Source organism: Anneissia japonica, unplaced genomic scaffold (genome assembly GCF_011630105.1).
Source record: "Anneissia japonica isolate Jap-2015-1 unplaced genomic scaffold, ASM1163010v1 scaffold7731_len1735946_cov199, whole genome shotgun sequence".
NCBI lineage: Eukaryota > Metazoa > Echinodermata > Crinoidea > Comatulida > Comatulidae > Anneissia > Anneissia japonica.
The window spans coordinates 1,138,177-1,146,538 of NW_022758997.1; the positions used below are offsets into that span (position 1 = coordinate 1,138,177).

Below are 8,362 nucleotides of genomic sequence, written 5' to 3' on the forward strand. Positions count from 1 at the left end.
CACATGCACAGTATGTACTGTAGGCCTATGTAAAACAAATGTTCTTGAACATTTACATTACGCTGATGATGTTCTTTAAAAAAGAGAATATTTATGTCGAAATGCATTAGTTTTGGTGTATTAATTATAGGCCTATTAAACACTATCTATTTTTAGTCAATTTTGAGATACTGTATAGGCCTAGTGCTACTCAAAGAAGTAAAATAAAGTATACGTTTGTAATAATAACACATACTATTGTAAATACACTATATACCAGCAAATATTAGTTTTAATCAAATAAACATAGGCTTATCTAAGTTAAACAAGACTTAACTTTCTCAATTAATATATGCTTTGAAGGGAATTTTCCCAGAATTCCTTGTCTACAATCGACAATTAACTCACCTGATTACTTACGAAACTTTAACACACTATCCGCAGAGTAAAACTAAACTACTCATGGATTTTGCAAAAAACTCAAAAAAATGAGAAGGCCTACGACACAACATGACGATGTATTCCATCAGTTATTTCACAACAGTTCATTTAAACATATAAAAAAATAAATTAAAAAATAAGTTGCAAAACAAACACTGATTTGAATATTTTTAGTGAAACCAAGTCTAAAGAGAGTTACTGCCAATAAGGCCAAATAAAAAAAAAAACTAGTTTCTCATCCGCTCAAGCTTCCATTTTCTTTGCCTCACCAATTTTTTTATTTTTTTTTTATTTTCTTTATTTTAAGAAATGTACGAAAACATGGCTAACTCACATCAGTAAAACTCCTCTGTCGATCGTTTGTGGTTGGGGATATGGTATGAATCATGTCTAGTGCTTCTTTTATTTGCTTTCAATGTATCTGCTTGGTAAAAATACTTGGCCTAAAATGTACTAGCAGTTAGCTGTACAGTTATATGCTTTTACATTTTTTCATCGTTAGCCAAATATCAGATTAAAAAAATAATACAAATATTTAATTTTAGTCATATGTATATTAAAGTGAAATAACTGAAATTCCGTTCGTGTCCCATTATGTAGTCCTCATAGGTGTTTTCATAAACACGGAATAATAAAAGACACGGTAAATGCTCCTCAATGTACAACAATTTCGTAAACAAACGGCCTTCAAACCATAAATTTATAAACAAGAAAATGAATCTTGTTTATAAGAATGTTTCACTGACATATTTGCTGGTAAATGTTTTCTACAAAGGCCTAGGTACAAAAATCAAGCTTTATCTTGCTTTAGCCTAGGCTTCATTTAGACATAGCTGCAACAAAAATAGTAAATTATACACCCTTATTAAACTTTAACATACTTACTGTAAAATAAACAAAAGGCAAAGCAAATGAAAAGTCTTAAACAATCAGTTTAAACAAATAAGCAAATATAAAGAGTTGTTAAACATACAATGAGATATATAGTTATTGTTGAAGATTATATCATTCAAATTAGGGTTCCTGAGTAGTACCAAAAACAATATAAGTAGATAATAACCATGAGTTATTATTTATTTACTTGTTAATATATACAAATATATAACATATATACTTAATATGAATTTTATATTCTATAATAATGCTGCATATTTTTAATTAATTTTAACCAACTATTTTGATGCAAAGTAGGCCTGACGTGGAGGAGCATGAATGCTTTCGATGTCGGTAAGTAAGAAACCAATGAACTTCAATATACAATCATGAGGTTTTATTTACAGACAGGAAATATATTGATTAATAAATCTCAGTTTACAACCTTGGGTGAATAATCCTAGATCAAGAAAATATGCAAATAAAAACAAAGCTCAGATTCGAAGAATAAAAGTTTATTGGTGATGTGTCAGCAAAATTTAAGTAATAAATCTTAATACTTGTCATTATATTTCATATTGGTCTTTATAGGATTTCTCCACCATAGGTATTTCCCCCCCCCCCCCCGAGGTTTTATTTACAGACAGGAAATATATTGATTAATAAATCTCAGTTTACAACCTTGGGTGAATAATCCTAGATCAAGAAAATATGCAAATAAAAACAAAGCTCAGATTCGAAGAATAAAAGTTTATTGGTGATGTGTCAGCAAAATTTAGGTAATAAATCTTAATACTTGTCATTATATTTCATATTGGTCTTTATAGGATTTCTCCACCATAGGTATTTCCCCCCCCCCCTCTTCTTATGGTTTATTGCAATCATTATTGGTTCTTTCTCCATTCTTAATTGGTACCAGCATTTGGTACACAGGGCAAAATTACCAGTTATTCACTAGTAAATTATGCTTCGTTTTAAACTTATTAGAATTTGCTAAGAAAAACTTTATTGCAAAATGAAATAAATTTCAAGGCACAGATGTTTTAAGCATGTAGACAATATTGTTCTTTGATTTTGAATACATGAATTTAATTACCAAAAGTGTATCAATTATCAAAGTAGGCTTGTAGAAAGGCAATATACTTTTTAAATATCAGCATATTTCTTTCAATTACAGTAGATGTTTTATTTTTAAAATTATAAGTTTAATTTTCAACAATCAGCAAGAGGCTTGCCACAAACATGTTGCAAGTAACTTTCAAATCATGATGTTTTAGTAAGTTAATGGAGTGAGTTACGTTTGATTCGAACCCAGCACCACAAAGCTACAGGTCCTCTACATTTTATACTATTACAACAAAAAAAACGGTAAGAGTAGAGATGACAGTTGTTCCAGTTGACATTTCGTTGTCACTCAACCATACCCACTACCTGCAAAAATAATTAAAATCCCTAAAATCACTTTAGGGCCTCAATCTTGTTCATTCAAAACTTGGCAAGGTACAATAACAATGGTATTCCAAGGTTTGCAAGAAAATGAATGTTGAATCAATGCAATTAATTAAATAAATAGAGCCTTGGGTATTTTTATGATGCTATTCAAGAATCAGTACTGTAGCATACTTTTGATACCCTTCGATATTCTACTAAAGGCTGGTCTGCCAGCAAGGCTGGAGTAGGCCTACTAGGGGCCCATTCCAGGCTTAAGAAGATATACTAAGTAGGTCTACTGCTAAATCACAATCAGTAGCATCTCTGAGGCTGACTGGAAGGATAATTGGGCAAGGACCATTAAAATATATAGCCTGCCAGGTACTGTGAAGGATACAAAAGCTGGTTGACAATACTACCATCATCAATATTAGAACTTCAAACAAAATACCCTTGATTTATCCATCAGAAATATCATTATTCTTTATATATTGGTATTACAAAAATCTACAGTATTTTACAATTTTGAGAAGTGATCATTGTAAATCGTAGTTTGTGTTAAATTACAGTAATACTGTATTAAAAACAATTAGTATGAAACATAACTATAATACTGTATTAAAATATGAATATATACATATAAGAAAGTGATATCAGTTGTGAAGAAAAATCTGATTTTAGAGATTCCTAAACACACTTGTGAAATATAATTTTCATATGAATTATTTCGAATTTGTTAAAAAAATAATTCTGACCGAGATTTTGACAATTAAACAAACATATCTCAGGCCTACTCGATCGATCGCAGTGGTGCGAGATACAAAGTACAAAAACTAATCTACAACCTCTGAATTTGCCCAGTCACGAAGAATTCGTCAAGAAATGGTAATCTCCTATGAGAAATAGTCTGTATTTCTCATTTTTATTATTCTTTTGAGTAAAACTAAAACTTATGCAAATATTTTTCCATGGTTTATAATAATTACAGTAATGCATGTACATTTTTTCTAAAAAATTCTCTTTTAGTGAAATTTTGCCAGGAATGAGGCTTCCTTTCATGTTTACATTATAATTATTACTTAACAGTAACATATTTTAAAATAGATTTAGTCCCTTACTACAATAATACAATTTATAGCAATTATTAAATAATAACAAGATCATAATAATAATAATTAGCAATAATAAGAATAACATTAATAATAAAGAATAACAATTAGCTAAGTAAAGTATGGTGTTCAATATACTTAATTAAGCTTATTTTTAATTCTTCATTACTAAATTAATAATTGATTAATTAAAGATGAACAATGATTATTATTGCTTATTACTACTCAGTACAGCATTTAGATTATTTAGTGAATGAATAAAAAGCACTCTAAAAACATCATTCGGAGGGTGGGGTTTTTAAATGTGAAAACATTGGTCTGCAAAGAGGGTTGAACCCAAGTACCTGCAGTTGGAAGGAAGGTAAATACCTAATTAAGTCATAAAACACAAATGATTTAATGGGGAAAATCATCATCATCATAAACGCTTAACCTCTTGTGACACAACGCACTTTAACAAGATTTCTCAAATTACGAACAATATTTAGACTATATGTCTGGTAGAGTCTAAACCCATTGATTTAAATTGTGTCCTTTGATGTTGCCCAAATAGTATGTTAAAAGTACAGTATCATATGATAATAGACCGGTCTTGTATAATAGCGTGAATGCCAAGGTCTCTAGATGCCATTCACATTATTAACCCGGCCATCGGATCAAACACCTACGGAACATGTTCAGCTCCCTGGGGAGGGCCTCAATAAATGTTGCAGCTAATAATGTTACTATCAAATGATTAAGTAGATGCTAGATAAAGCAAGCAAGTTTGGGTCATTTACCTTGGCTATACTAAATGGTGTAGATTTTATATATATTAGCATTGTAATACCATGGTGGTATAAAATGTATTTAATACAAGGTAATATGATCCCGAGTGGCTAACCTAACACAACATACCTAAAGTATAAGGTTCACTTACAATTTTACCTTTGTGCTATGTTTTGTTGCATACGCTTGTGTGGCCTCAACAGAAACTAACATTGCAACACTTCAGCCAATAAACCATCAAACTTTTCTTGCTTCAAGACGACCAGGAAAGAAGATATTAATATGGAAAAAAATAATCAAATTGTCTGCGACTTATTTTAGGTTATACCAGTGGTGTAAAACAAGAAAGTTTGATGGGTGGAAGTAGGTTACCCTAAGGCTGGTGTGATTATTTTACTGCATATGCTATAAAAACTTACTGAATCTGACAGAACGAGGACAACAGGACACGGCCTGTAAACCAGGCTGTTCCGTAAATGACTTAAAAAATTAGAATACCCACAGGCCAAATCAGAAAATTTTAGGGTTCTCTTTTAACCCATTTTCACACCTGGTGTAAATTAAAAAATCAACTATGTCCCCAGGGACAGGCTATTATTGTGTTTACTTGTTGATTTTTATCATTACCAAGCTAAATCTGACAATGAAAGTAGGTAGTGTACTATGCTATGCCACGCTTGAATTGTGGCAGCACCAAAGATCTATTTGCAACATTGAAAGATCAATAATCAGGCTTAAAACTTCAAAGCGGCTTGTGTTTCCCATTAATATTTGCATACAGAGCAACATCTAAAAATAATATTTAAATTTTTGTCATAACAGGTAGAATATTTCTACTTTAGAACTAAAAATGTACAGTAGTTTTAAAACAAAGTAATTTTCTTCCTTTAAATTACAATAAATAAAATTTATTGTTGATTTCAATTTGTTCATAAAAAGAATAAGACATTTTCAAATGCAAATTATATAATGGGTGAGTTTTCATTTTTTAATTAAGGTACTCAAATCAGTTTTAATTTAATAAAATGACGAATAAATTGGCCATAAATTTCATAGGATAAAAATACTTTCCAAGTTACATTTTATGGATGTATAACTAGTAAAATTTGTTGTTAAACTATAAATGAATAGTCCGAAAAACCAGTTCATTGTCCACTACGCGAAGACCCATCCGAAGTCAACATCGTTTTTAGCCCAGACAGAACACACGTCTTAACATTCGCGAAGTGTCTGACTAAAACCAGACACTCAGATTTTGAAAGTTGTATTATGGAATTTAATCACGGAAATTCAATCGCGTGAATTACACATCTTAAATAATAGTACTGAAAAATCATGGACCTCACTGGAGATGCACATGTTAACCCAATTTCAACACTCGACTGATTCAAATACTCAATTGCTTAGCTAAGTAGGCCTACATCCTTACACCTTTAAAAAGATCAAGGGCTCCTCCGATCGACCGGTATCAGTCTTTCCGGGCAAATTTCTTAATGTGGGGTTTGAGGTAAGTTTGCGATCTAGACACTTACCCAGTTATAGCGTGCATACTTCATGCGCACATTCCCTGATGTACATTCCTGGGGTAACGTTCGCACAATAATGGAAAACTTCCAGATTCGATCATTTCATTACAAAGTGCACAGTGCCTATGTGATAAAACAAAGCATGCCTGATGACTCACTCACAACCTTTTGTGTTTATCTGGCAATCTCGTCATTGTATGCATTCGATGGTTCATTAGATGGCGCCCTCTATGCATACCAGCTATCTACCAATCACCGATAAGTTGGAACACTCAAGAATTTTAACTAGAAAATAATATTTTGCACATTTGATTATAACTTAAAATGCACGGAATGCTAGACACGACCTATCAGGCTACAGAAATAGGAGAGAATGGTGATTGTCGTTTTCGTTTTTTGCAACTTATTGAATGTGGATTAAAGATTTTAATTTAAAATGCCTGTAAATATTTATCGCAACAACGGTCTTTATACCATGCCAGTTCATTCGATAGGTCACAGTATTATATTAATATTAATGATATTCTAAATAAATATCAAACAAATTGTATAGAATAATTTTAATTTTTCTAATTATACCGGTACGTTGACATTGAATCTATAAATACAAGAATACAAGAAGTTTGAATGGCAAATGGGAAAAACCCATAAAACAGCAAACAGCCATATAATGCTCTCTTATACACATCTAGATGTGTATAAGAGACAGATCTTAATACTTGTCATTATATTTCATATTGGTCTTTATAGGATTTCTAGGTCACCGTGGTTGTAGTTGCACGTACCAAGAAGAATGAGACGTAAGTAAACTTTTCTTAAAGACCTACTTCTGGAATGACGAAACATTATTCAAAACAGAGCAGCAGCGCCCTCTTCATAGCATAAACTGCATACATGACATTTCAACATATTTTTTCGATACATTTTGTCTGATTATAAGTTTTGTGTTACAAAGAGACTTATATATTACACCAACTAATTTCAGACTTTGGACGAGACACGTTTTATTGATACAAATGATCGGCTACATGGACAGCATCTGGAGGACATCGTCTCAAAGAGTAAAACTTAAATATCAAGAACTTTTATTAAAGTCTGCTTCAACTTACCTGGGAGTTTATTTTTATAAGCTCTCTTAAGAAGAATACAGGCCTACCCATCATTATACTATAAACTAATTTGCGTATTGATATGATCACATAATATTAAAGGTAAAAAAAAAATAGAGATATACTAAACTCCTTAATAATTTTGACAGTAAAGCCTGTTTCCACTAGGCGAATTTATTCGAAAGCGTCGTTCATGTGCATTCGCAATCACATTTTTATAGGAGTTATTCGCTTCAGCGAAATAGGTAGTTCGAACTGTTTCTACTTTTTGCGCGAAGCGAAAAATGTGCGCAACCAATCAGAGCTCAGGAACTGAACCGACGCCTTCGATTCGCGCGAATAAATTCGCCTAGTGGGAAACCGGCTTAAGAAGTATTCTTCAACAGATTCTATATATTCTTTTTATGCATGTCTTTAACAAAGTTTACTAAGGTTAAAACATGTTTATTATATTTCAGGCTACTTATCAAGCTTTGTTCATGTTTACAGCATGAGACAGGGAAAGTTTCTGTTTGTTTTTTTCCTTCCGGAGTGTCAATCAAACTTAACAGCTGACCAATTAGCAAATGGCCAGGAATACGCGCGCGTCCAACAAACACACGTGTTGTCCTACAAACGCACGTGTTCACGTATGTTTTTTTACACTGTCGTTTTGTGGGGCCTTAGCAACAATATCCAAGGGGCGCGGCTTAGCGGAAAAGTCCATTATAGGATGGACGATGTTTTTGTAAGCCAAATCTCCCTTAAAATACTTAGGGAGTGGCGTTGTTTTTTAGGTGTGTGAAAAAAGTTCTGCTATGGCAGGAATTGAACCCAGCCCTGGAATTAGAAGGCAAGCATCAAAACCACTAACCTATCCAACTCCACTCCAGAGGGAGTAGAGTAGGAAATCAACGATACTAAGTAAAATTTTACACATTTAATGCTCTCAACACTAATTAAACGAAGTATATGAATTTAAAATGTATTTGACTTGCAGAACACAAATTTTATTTTGTTATATTTTAATAACTTTGTGTTCCTTCAATGATTGTACATCGTCTTCTCATATATATATATATATATATATTATATATAATATATATATATATATATTATATATATATAATATAAGGCCAAGGTATAT

General features: G+C 31.9%; 1 protein-coding gene across 4 annotated transcripts in view; it reads right to left on the reverse strand.

The window, feature by feature from the left end:
* Positions 1-8,362, reverse strand: part of LOC117125494 (zinc finger protein Pegasus-like) — a 39,470-nt gene that overhangs the window by 26,482 nt on the left and 4,626 nt on the right. Inside the window, exon 1 of one of the 4 annotated variants that reach the window (XM_033271991.1) lies at positions 6,134-6,310. The exons of the other annotated variants lie outside the window; for them this stretch is intronic. The gene's annotated coding sequence lies outside the window, so the exon portion shown is untranslated. Of the gene's footprint in view, positions 1-6,133; positions 6,311-8,362 lie in introns of those variants that run through there. 4 annotated transcript variants of the gene reach the window in all.